Source organism: Arachis ipaensis, chromosome B6 (genome assembly GCF_059453495.1).
Source record: "Arachis ipaensis isolate K30076 ecotype BB chromosome B6, ASM5945349v1, whole genome shotgun sequence".
NCBI lineage: Eukaryota > Viridiplantae > Streptophyta > Magnoliopsida > Fabales > Fabaceae > Arachis > Arachis ipaensis.
Window position 1 is genome coordinate 120,332,765 of NC_142441.1, and position 12,744 is coordinate 120,345,508.

Genomic DNA, 12,744 nt, shown 5'->3' on the forward strand with positions numbered 1-12,744 from the left:
TTAATAAGGGAAGAGAATAAATTAAAGTAATAGAATAAATAAAAGTATAAGAAAACTAAATTAAAGGAACATTGAACCTGGAATTGGGAAGAAATAAACCTAAAAACCTAAGAACCTAGAGAGAGGAGAGAGCCTCTCTCTCTAGAAAACTACATCTAAAACCTAAAATTGTGTATGAATGTTGAATGAATGATTCCCCCACTCTGTAGCCTCTAATCTGTGTTTTCTGGCCAAAAACTGGGTCAAAAATAGTCCAGAAATCGCCCCCAGCAATTTCTGATACGTCCAGCACGTGGTTCTGTCACGCGTACGCGTGGATTGAACTTTTGCCAGACCACGCGTACGTGTGATCCACACGTGCGCGTCGCCTAACAGCATGGAAAATTTGGAAATTTATATATTATTTCGAAGCCCTGGATGTTATCTTTCCAACGCAACTGGAACTATTTCATTTGGACCTCTATAGCTCAAGTTATGGTCAGTTAAGTACGAAGAGGTCAGGCTTGACAGCTTTGCAGTTCCTTCAATTTCTTGTATTCCTTCCACTTTTGTATGCTTCCTTTCCATCCTCTAAGTCGTTCCTGCCCTATAATCCCTGAAATCACTTAACACACATATCAAGGCATCGAATGGTAATAAGGGAGGATTAAAATTAGCAAATTTAAGGCCAAAGAAGCATGTTTTCAATCATAGCACAAAATTAGGAAGGAAAATGTAAAACATGCGAATTCTATGAATAAGTGTGCAAAGGCTTGATAAAAACCACTCAAATTAGCACAAGATAAACCATAAAATAGTGGTTTATCAATGACATGTCATCATGTCATGTTTTTATATGCTTTTTCATACAAGAAAGTGATGATTAGTGCTTAAATATTGAAGGCTTTTGTGCTTAAATGGTATATTTATTTGATCTTTTGATTTTATAAACTTTGTAAGAAATAAGAAGAAAAAGAAGCAAAAAAGTACAAAATAAGCTAAAAAGGAGAAAAGAGGAATTCTAGGGCATATTTTGGAGCTTGGGCACAATTTGGAGCCTTAGGCCACGCTTTTGAAAGCGTGGCCCATGTTTTAAACAAAGAGAGGGCTCTTGGCGCGAAAACACCACGACGCGCACGCGTACAAGACGCTTACGCGTCGGGCAAGAATTTTTGAAGACCCACGTGTACGCGTGCATGACGCGTACACGTGGAAGTGGTTGGCGCTCGTTTTCAAAGAGAACGCTACGTTGCAAGAGTGAGCGTTTTCGAGTAAAACAAAAAATGGAATGGAAGTATAGCCATCGACGCGTACGCGTGCATGACGCGTACGCGTAGATGTGGCTTACCTGAAGAAGGACGCGCAAGCGTGGGCTGAGCGGCAGCGTGGAAGTGGCAAGTTCCAAGGGCCACGCATACGCGTAAGGGACGCGTACGCGTGGGGAGCTCTCAGTTAAAGAACGCTACGCTCATTTGGTGAATGCTGCAAAGGACGCGTACGCATGGGTTACGCGTACGCGTGGGTGCCCGAACGCTCCGTTCTCTAAATGAACGCTTCGCTCTCATGGAAGCTGCAACTCTGGCTCAATCAATTCCAATTCAAGCCCATTTAAGCCCCAAAGAAAGCAGAGTCCAATTGACATCACTCAAAGACACAAGGATCATCTAGAATAGGAATTTTGCATTTAATTGTAATTTATTTTCAATTTGAATTTCATTTAGTAGGTTAGGAAGCCTATATAAAGGCATCAGTTTCATTTTAGAAAGGACGCACAGACAGTAGGAGTAGGAGTAGAATAGAGGCTCAGGTTGGAGGATTAGAGACTCCAGAGAGCTTAGTATAGTTGATACACTTTTACATTTCAATTGCATTGAATTCAGTTTACTTTTATTGCAAATCTCAATCTTCTGCACTTCTATTTCTCTACAACTTTACATTTCTGATCATGATTCAATCTGATTTAATCTTCCTGCAATTTAAATTTCCTGTTAACTGTTCTCGAGTTCTTTTCAATTGCTTGATCTACTGCTTTCTTTGATTTTCCTGCACCTAAATCCCTTTACATTTGATGCAATTTACTTTTCTTGCTCTTTAAGCTTCTGCTGATTTACATTTTGCACTTTAAATTCACTGCAATTTACTTTCTACTGCTTCAATTTCACCCAATTTACCACTGTTAGCTTGACTAAATTAATCACCTCACTAAAGTTGCTTGATCCATCAATCCCTGTGGGATCGACCTCACTCTTGTGAGTTATTACTACTTGATGCGACCCGGTACACTTGCCGGTGAGTTTGTGTGGAATCATTTTTTTCCCTCATCACGTACGCGTGGTACCCGAAAAAGAAAAGTGACGCGCGAGCGTCGGTCACGGGTACGCATGACTACTCGCGTGATTCCAGCACAGTGGCAGCCCAACTCTCTGTTCAATTCACCCTTTTACGCCGATTTGTCAATCCACGCGTATGCATAGTCGACGCTTACGCGTGGATGGTAGAAAATGCAAGTGACGTATACGCGTGAGGCACGCGTACGCGTAGGGTGGCTTGTGCACCAAGCGCCCCTTCCGCGCAGTTCCAGTTTAACTCTTTTGTTCAATATACTAGAGAGAGAAATTGGCATCGACGCATACGCGTCACCCACGCGCACGCGTGGGTTGCCGTTTTTTTTAACTCCATAAATTATTAAACAACTAAACCATAAATTAAATGAAATAAACATAATTAAAAAAGAAAATTTAACTCATTACTAATATAAACAAAAGGGAAATTGGAAAGAATTTACCATAGTGGGGGTGTCTCCCACCTAGCACTTTTAGTTAAAGTCCTTATGTTGGACATTTGGTGAGTTCCTTGTCATGGTGGCTTGTGCTTGAACTCATCTTGAAACTTCCACCAACGCTTGGACTTCCAATAAGCTCCGACACTCCCGAATGAATTCACCAAGCCTTGATGAAGTTCGTCACAAGCTTTGAGCTCCCAAAGTTAATATTTTTGTATGCCGGATCCCAAATCTTGTTTCTACACCCGTCTTGAAGTGGATCATCGTTGTTCCTACCGGGTGGCAAGCAATCTGAATTCTTACTAAGACATCTAAACAACATCCTAGACCCATTCAATCGAGCTTTACACCAATCCTTGCACTTTAAATTGGAGGATGCAACCATATTGAACCTTGCATGATAACTCTAACCACTACCCCTCTCCCTCTTATTCTTAAAGCCACAAAGAGCTCTAAGTTGACCATCCATCTCAAGTAAGCCATATTCAAGTGGAAAAGTAAAGGTTAAAGATAAGAATTTTATCCACTTGAATGTTGTATTGGATGGTAATGGCCTTGGGAGAGGTGTTTCTAATGATCTTGCAAGCTTCACTCCCTTGTGCTCTTCTTTGAGTTCTTCCACCTCTTTGCAAGCTTCTTCAACTTCAACCGCTCCCTTATCAAGTTCTTCTAATTCTTCCCCGTTACTCAAGTCATAAGTTGGAGGTTGAGAGAAGTCTACCTCAGCATCACCTTCAGATTCACTCGGAGAAGGTTCTTCATACCCAAGGAGTTCATTTGCGGATGTAGATTCATCACTAGGAAGACTTGATTCATGGTCCTCATCACCAAGGAACTTGCTTCTTGATTTATCCCGTCCAATTCATCATATGGAATATACATTGGAGGTTGTGCACTAGCCTCCTCAACATCAATTTCAAGCTTCTTGGAAGAATACTATACAATTCTATATTCCCATGGAGGTTAGCATCTCCTAAGTCTTCAACCACTTCTTCCTCTTCAACAATTGCGGCTTCCTCCAACTGTTCTAGTACAAAATCACATTCCCCACTTTTCACCGGAGTTCCTAATCTCTCCTTCATGATACGTTCTTCTATTGATTCTCCACATGTAGCCATGGGAGTACTTTGAGTGTCGAAGCAGAAAGAGGCTAAATTACCTACTACCTTGGTCAAGGTAGCTATAAACTCTTGTGTCGTCTGCTGCATCTCTATTTACTCTTGAAGAACAACACCAATAGTATCATCCATTGGAGATTGGGGTGGATATAAGGGTTCATTGATTGGGAGGAAAGGTTCATGATAGGAAGGTGGTTCATCATAATAAGGATGTGGCGGTTCAACACTCTCCATCTTTTCCACTTGTTGCACAACACACTTCAATCCCTTGTTCTCAAGTTGAGATTCTTTAGCCATGAGAGCTTCGTATGCTTTCCGGATTTCCACTCGCTCCATTTGATGAATGGTTGCTTGAAGTTGATCCAGTGTTTTCTTGAGACGATCTCTTGACTCTTGTTCTGCTTGGATAACATGATTAAGATCATATGGCTCTTGGGTTGATAGATATGGACAAGGTGTATATGGAGGTGGTGGTTCTTGGGAGTAGTTGGGTTAGAATTGGGGTGGATCTATGTATGGTTCATATGGCTCATAAGGTGGTTGGTATGGTGGATATGGGTTAGGATCATAGGGGATGTTTGGTTATAGGTGTAAGACCCATAACTTTTGAAAAAGTCTTATTATGATCAAGTCTCAAATCATATTGTTATTTATAGCCTTAATTTCAGAAATTATTTTATTAAAGATAATTAAGGCAAGTTTTGATTTATTGAATTTGAGATAAGTTATGATTATTATCCAATTTTATAATTATTGGATTATTTTCTATATTTAAATTATAAAGTTGATGGTTATGAAATAATAAGAATTTTATATGATTTGGACTAAGTAATTAATATTTTAGATATTAATACTGCTATTTTGGAAAATGAATAAATTAAGTATATTATTTCTAATTATTTGATTTGGACATTTTATTGAAAATAATTTGTGAAATCGATGAGCAAATAGTATTTTTATACATTATTATTGTTGGGTTAAAATTCATTTCTAGTTACTATATTGTCCCTACTTTTATTTGAAATTACAAAAGTAACCCTAACGCTAATTTTTGAAAATGAAACCCTAACCCTGAAACCCTAACCCATGACCCGGTTCCCTTTAGCCACACCCCCAACCTTTCCTTGCCCCAGCAGCGGCAACACACGTAGGGTTTCCTTTGTGTTCCTTGAAAGAAAGGAACAAAGACAGAAAGAGAGATCTGAGGGGGGAGTAGAGGAAATCGGAGGAGAAGGAGGGGAGGGGGGGCCCTTGCCGCCACCTCCATCGCACGCTACTGCCGGCCTGGAACCACCACCGCCGATGCATCCTGCCTCGCCGCCGCCGAACTCGCACGCAGGGAGAGAGAGAGAAGATGCGGGAAAGGGACACACCGCGGGGAAGCCATCTCCGCTTGCCACCGTTGCCGAGCGTGGGGCCTTCGCCGTTCTCCTCGTTGTTGGTGCACGGAATTGTGATCACACTTTAGCACAGAATTATAAATGAGAATCCAAAGGCTCCTCCAATAGCTGCAATGATAAGTGGAAGCTTCAGTCCAAAAGATTAGACATGGCTTAATAGCCAGCCAAGCTTCAACATATCATCATGGAGCTCTAAGGTGGAATTCATTCTTAAAATTTTTGAAGAACATTTTTTTCGAAAACTTTTTTTTTGAAATATTTTAAAAAACTTTTTGAAAATAAAATAAAGGTTGAAACAAGAAATAAGGTTACCTAATCTAAGCAACAAGATGAACCGTCAGTTGTCCAAACTCGAACAATCCCTGGCAACGGTGCCAAAAACTTGGTGCACGGAATTATGATCACACTTTTCACAACTCCGGTACAACTAACCAGCAAGTGCACTGGGTCGTCCAAGTAATAAAACCTTACGCGAGTAAGGGTCGATTCCACAGAGATTACTGGCTTGAAGCAAGCTATGGTCATCCTATAAATCTTAGTCAGGCGGATTCAATTGGTTATGAGTTTTGATAATTGAAAGATAAATAAAACATAAATTAAAATAAAGATACTTATGTAATTCATTGGTGGGAATTTCAGATAATCGTTTGGAGATGCTTTGTTGCTTCTAAACCTCTACTTTCCTATTGTCTTCATCCAATCATGCGTGCTCCCTTCCATGGCAAGCTGTATATTGGTGGATCACCGTTGTCAATGGCTATCATCCGTCCTCTCAGTGAAAATGGTCCAGGCACGGCTTTTGTACGGCTAATCATCTGTCGGATCTCTCGTCTTAGATGAAGAATACCAGGCACAGCTACCGCACAGCTAATCATCTGTCGGTTCTCACTTGTATCGGAATAGGATCTCTCTATCCTTTTGCAGACTGTCACTGTACCCAACATTCGTGAGTTTGAAGCTCGTTTGTTCTAGCCTTTACCACGAAGGTTCTGATCTCTGTGAGTTTGACTGCTCTGATGTTAGGAGATACAAGTCAAAGTCATGAACCAGAGGCCTAAGAGATTATACTCCAGCTGTCGTCCAATGACTACGTTGAACATCATGTAGACCGCTTGTGGTTGTCAGGCACGCGGATCTTGGCTAAGCGAATAATGAAGATAGTGGGTGATTGTCACGGGTCACCCCTTCATTTTGAATTAACTGAATTAAGAACAAGAGTATATCTTGGAGAAGAGACATACGTGAATTGAAAGAGAAACAATAGTACTTTCATTAATTTATGAAGAACAGCAGAGCTCTGCACCTTAATCTATGAGGTGTAGAAACTCTACCGTAGAAAATACATAAGAGAAAAATGTCTTGGCATGGCCGTGTGGCCAGCCTCCAAATGTGAAAAATGGCATAAGATCATGATGATACGAATACAATAGTAAAAAGTGCTATTTATACTAAACTAGTTACTAAAGATTACAGAAAATAAGTAACTAAGTGCAGATAGTGCAGAAATCCACTTCTGGGGCCTACTTGGTGTGTGCTTGGGCTGAGCATTGAGCTTTACATGTGCATAGACCTTTTTTTAGAGTTAAACGTCAGCTTGGATGCCAGTTTGGGCATTTAACTCCAGTTCTGGTGCCAGTTCCGGCGTTTTATGCCAAAAAAGGGTATCTGGTTGGCGTTGAACGCCAGTTTGGGCCATCAAATCTCAAGCAAAGTATGAACTATTAGACATTTCTGGAAAGCCCATGATGTTAGCTTTTCAGACCAATTGAGAACGCACCAATTGGACTTCTATAACTCCAGAAAAACGCGTTTGAGTGCAGGGAGGTCAGAATCCAACAGCATCTGCAGTCCTTTCTCAGCCTCTGAATCAGATTTTTGCTCAGGTCCCTTAATTTCAGCCAGAAAATACCTGAAATTATAGAAAAATACACAAACTCATAGTAAAGTCCAGAAATTTTATTTTTGCATAAAAACTAATAAAAATATAATAAAAAGTAACTAAAACATACTAAAAACTACCTAAAAACAATGCCAAAAAGTGTATAAATTATCCGCTCATCACAACACCAAACTTAAATTGTTGGTTGTCCCCAAGCGTCCAAAAATAAAATAAGATAAAAAGAAGAGAAAATACAATAAATTTCAAAAACATCATGAAGATTAGTTTTAATTAGATGAGTGGAACTAGTAGCTTTTTGCCTCTGAATAGTTTTGGCATCTCTCTTCCCATTGGAGTTCAGAATTGTTGGCCTCTTTAGGAACTCAGAAATACAGATAATGTTATTGATTTTCCTAGTTAAGTTCTTTTTTATTATTGAACACAGCTACTTTATGAGTCTTGGCCGTGACCCTTAGCATTTTGTTTTCCAGTATTACCACCGGATACATAAATGCCACGGACACATAATTGGGTGAACCTTTTCAGATTGTGACTCAGCTTTGCTAGAGTCCCCAGTTAGAGGTGCCCAGAGTTCTTAAGCACACTCTTTTGCTTTGGATCACGACTTTTACCACTCAGTCCCAAGCTTTTCACTTGGACCTTCATGACACAAGCACATGGTTAGGGACGGCTTGATTTAGCCGCTTAGGCCAGGATTTTATTCCTTTGGTCCCTCCTATCCATTGATGCTCAAAGTCTTGGATCCATTTTACCCCTGCCTTTTAGTTTAAAGGGTTATTGGCTTTTTGCTCTTGCCTTTTGGTTTAAAGAGCTATTGGGTTTTTCTGCTTGCTTTTTTTTTTTTTTTGCAAGCTTTGGTTTTTCATTGCTTTTTCTTGCTTCAAGAATCAATTTTATGATTTTTTAGATTACCGATAACATGTCTCTTTTTTCATTATTCTTTCAAGAGCCAATTTTTCTTAATTCCAACTTCAAACATGCACTGTTTATGCATACATTTAGATAATAGAAAGTATTGCCACCACATCAAAATAATTAAACTAATTTTAAGATAAAATTCAAAATTCATATACTTTTTATTCTTTTGCAAATAAAAGCATTTTTTTTCATTTAAGAGAGGTGAGCGATTCATAGAATCATTCATAGCTTTAAGACATAGATACTAGACACTAATGATCATTTAATAAAGACACAAACATAGACAAAACATAAAGCATAGAAACGATAAACAGAAAAATAAGAACAAGGAAATTAAAGAACGGGTCCACCTTAGTGACGGCGGCTAGTTCTTCCTCTTGAAGATCCTATGGAGTGCTTGAGCTCCTCAATATCTCTTCATTGCCTTTGTTGCTCTTCACTCATGGCTCTTTGGTCCTCTCTGATTTCATGGAGGATAATGGAGTGCTCTTGATGCTCCATCCTTAGTTGCTCCATGTTAGAACTCAAATCTCCTAAAGAGGTGTTGAGTTGCTCCCAATAGCTTTGTGGAGGAAAGTGTATCCCTTGAGGCATCTCAGGAATTTCTTGATGAGGAATTTTCTCATGCTCTTGTTGAGGTCCATGAGCGGGCTCTCTTGTTTGCTCCATCCTCTTTTTAGTGATGGGCTTGTCCTCTTCAATGAGGATGTCTTCCTCTATGACAATTTTGGCTAAATTGCATAGGTGACAGATGAGATGAGGAAAGGCTAACCTTGCCAAAGTGGAGGGCTTGTCAGCCACCTTGTATAGTTCTAGAGGTATGATCTCATGAACTTCCACTTCTTCTCCAATCATGATACTATGGATCATGATAGCCCGATCCACGATTACTTCGGACAGGTTGCTAGTAGGAATGATAGAGCGTTGGATGAACTCCAACCATCCTCTAGCCACGGGTTTGAGGTCAGGCCTTCTCAATTGAACCGGCTTGCCTTTTGAGTCTCTCTTCCATTGTTCTCCTTCCACACAAATGTCTGTGAGGACTTGGTCTAACCTTTGATTAAAGTTGACCCTTCTAGTGAAAGGATGAGGATCTCCTTGCATCATTGGCAAGTTGAATGCCAACCTCACGGTTTCTGGACTGAAATTCAAGTATTTCCCTCAAACCATTGTGAGCCAATTCTTTGGGGTCGGGTTCATACTTTGATTATGATTCTTAGTGATCCATGCATTAGCATAGAACTCTTGAACCATTAAGATTCTGACTTGTTGGATGGGGTTAGTGAGAGCTTCCCAACCTCTTCTCCAAACCTCACGTCGGATCTCCAGATATTCACTCTTTTTGAGCTTGAAGGGGACCTCAGGGATCACCCTTTTCTTGGCCACAACTTCATAGAAGTGGTCTTGATGGACCTTTGAGATGAATCTCTTCATCTTCCATGACTCGGAGGTGGAAGTAATTGCCTTCCCTTTCCTCTTTCTAGAGGTTTCTCCAGCCTTAGGAGCCATTAATGGTTATGGAAAAACAAAAGCAGAGTTTTTTCCCACACCAAACTTAAAAGGTTTGCTCGTCCTTGAGCAAAAAAAGAAAGAAAGGAGGAGAAGAAGAAGAAATGAAGGAGATAGAGGGGTGTTTTGAATTCGGCCAAGGGGGATTTAAGTGTTTATGATGTGTGAAATTGAAGGTGGTAAGGAGGGGTATTTATAGGGTAAGAGAGAGAGGGAATTCATGTAAGAAGGGGTTGAGTTTGGGAGGAAAATATTTTGAATTTGAATGGTGAGGTAGGTGGGATTTTATGATGGGTTTTTAGGGAATAGTGGATGGATGTGAGTGATGAAAAGATTATGGGGAAGAGGGTAGGACTTGATAGGTGAATGGTGTTTGGGGAATAGGTATTGATGTGATTGGTCAAGGGTATTTGGGGAAGAGTATTATGGAAAGGTGTGAAGAGGAGAGAGAGTGAGTTGGGGTAGGTGGGGATCATGTAGGGTCCACAGATCCTGAGGTGTCAAGGAATTCTGGTCCCTGTACCTTTCTAGCGTTTAAACGCCCCTGGACAGCCCTTTCTGGCGTTTAAATGCCAGTCTACTGCCTTTCCTGGCATTAAATGCCAGGCTGATGCCCCTTTCTGGCGTTTAACGCCAGCCAGACACCCTTTTCTGGCATTAAACGCCAGTCTGTCTACCAATTCTGGCGTTTAACGCCTAGAATGCTGCCAGACTGGGCGTTAAACGCCCATTCTGCTATCCTTACTGGCGTTTAAACGCCAGTAAGCCTGTCCTCCAGGGTGTGCTATTTTTGATGCTGTTTTTTATTCCGCTTTAATTCTGCAGCTATTTTTGTGACTCCACATGATCATCAACCTAAAGAAAACATAAACTAATAGTGAAAAATGAAATGAAAAAGTAATTAACATAGATAAATAAGATTGGGTTGCCTCCCAATAAGCGCTTCTTTAATGTCAATAGCTTGACAGTAAGCTCTTATAGAGCTTTACAGATACTCAGAGCATGATTGTAGCCTCCCAACACCAAACTTAGAGTTTGAATGTGGGGGCTCTGCTTGACTCTGTATGGAGAGAATTGGATGAAACTTTTCATGCTTTTTCTCCATGTTTACAAAAGAAGATCCTTGAGCCTTAAACACAAGGTAGTCCTCATTCAATTGAAGGATTAACTCTCCTCTATCCACATCAATCACAGCCCTTGCTGTGGCTAGGAAGGGTCTTCCAAGGATGATGGATTCATCCTCATCCTTCCCATTGTCTAGGATTATGAACTCAGCAGGGATGTAAAGGCCTTTAACCTTCACTAAGACATCCTCTACAAGTTCATAAGCCTGTTTAATTGATTTGTCTACCATCTCTAGTAAGATTCTTGCAGCTTGCACCTCAAAGATCCCTAGTTTCTCCATTACATAGAGTGGCATGAGGTTTATACCTGACCCCAGGTCACACAGAGCCTTCTTAAAGGTCATGATGCCTATGGTACAAGGTATTAAGAACCTTTCGGGATCTGGTTTCTTCTGAGGTAATTTCTGCTGAACCAAGGAATTCAGTTCATTGATGAGCAATGGATGTTCATCCTCCCAAGTCTCATTACCAAATAACTTGGCATTTAGCTTCATAATTGCTCCTAGATACCGAGCAACTTGCTCTTCAACAATATCTTTATCCTCTTCAGAGGAAGAATACTCATCAGAGCTCATGAATGGCAGCAGTAAGTTCAGTGGAATCTCTATGGTCTCTGTATGAGCCTTAGATTCCTTTGGTTCCTCATTAGGGAACTCCTTAGTGGTCAGTGGACGTCCATTGAGGTCTTTTTCACTGTAAATTGCTGCCTCTTCCTCCTCTATAGGTTCAGTCACTTTGGATATATTGATGGCCTTGTACTCTCTCTTTGGATTCTCTTCTGTATTGCTTGGGAGAGTACTATGAGGGATTTCAGTAACTCTTTTACTCAGCTGACACACTTGTGCCTCTAAATTTCTGATGGAAGACCTTGTTTTAGTCATGAAACTGAGAGTGGTCTTAGATAGATCAGAAACTATGGTTGCTAAGTCAGAGAGGCTCTGCATAGAATTTTCTGTCTGTTGCTGAGAAGATGATGGAAAAGGCTTGCTATTGCTAAACCTATTTCTCCCACCATTATTATTATTGAAGCCTTGTTGAGGCTTCTGTTGATCCTTCTATGAGAAATTTGGATGATTTCTCCATGAAGGATTATAGGTGTTTCCATGGGATTCTCCCATGTAATTCACCTCTTCCATTGCAGGATTCTCAGGGTCATAAGCTTCTCCTTCAGAGGAAGCTTCTTTAGTACTGCCGAATGCAGCTTGCATTCTAGTCAGATTCTAAGAAATCATATTGACTTGTTGAGTCAATACTTTATTCTGAGCCAATATGGCATTCAGAGTATCAATCTCAAGAACTCATTTCTTCTGAGTCATCCCATTATTCACAGGATTTCTTTCAGAAGTATACATGAACTGGTTATTTGTAACCATTTTAATGAGTTTCTGGGCTTCTGCAGGTGTTTTCTTCAGATGAAGAGATCCACCAGCAGAGTGGTCCAATGATATCTTGGACAATTTAGACAGACCATCATAGAATATACCTAAGATGCTCCATTCTGAAAGCATGTCAGAAGGACACCTTCTGATCAATTGTTTGTATCTTTCCCAAGCTTCATAGAGGGACTCACCTTCCTTTTGTCTGAAGGTTTGAATTTCCACTCTAAGCTTGCTCATCTTTTAAGGTGGAAAGAATTTAGCCAAGAAAGCATTGACTAACTTTTCCCAAGAGTTCAGGCTTTCTCTAGGTTGTGAGTCCAACCATATCCTAGCTCTGTCTCTTACAGTAAAGGGGAAAAGTATAAGTCTGTAGACCTCGGGATCAACCCCATTGGTCTTAACAGTGTCACAGATTTGCAAGAATTCAGCTAAAAACTGATGAGGATCTTCCAATGGAAGTCCATAAAACTTGCAATTTTGCTGCATTAGAGAAACTAATTGAGGCTTAAGCTCAAAGTTGTTTGCTCCAATTGCAGGAATTGAGATGCTTCTTCCATAGAAGCTGGAACTTGGTGCAGTAAAGTCACCAAGCATCTTCCTTGCATCTCCACCATTGTTCTCAGGTTCGGCTGCCA

The 12,744-nt window shown here is 40.4% G+C and overlaps 1 non-coding gene across 1 annotated transcript; it reads left to right on the forward strand.

The window, feature by feature from the left end:
- The first annotated feature begins 12,232 nt into the window (after positions 1–12,232).
- On the forward strand, positions 12,233–12,340 carry LOC148562497 (small nucleolar RNA R71). Its single transcript, XR_015888219.1, has one exon. It is a non-coding gene; the product is annotated as a small nucleolar RNA R71 (small nucleolar RNA).
- The last annotated feature ends 404 nt before the right edge of the window (positions 12,341–12,744 follow it).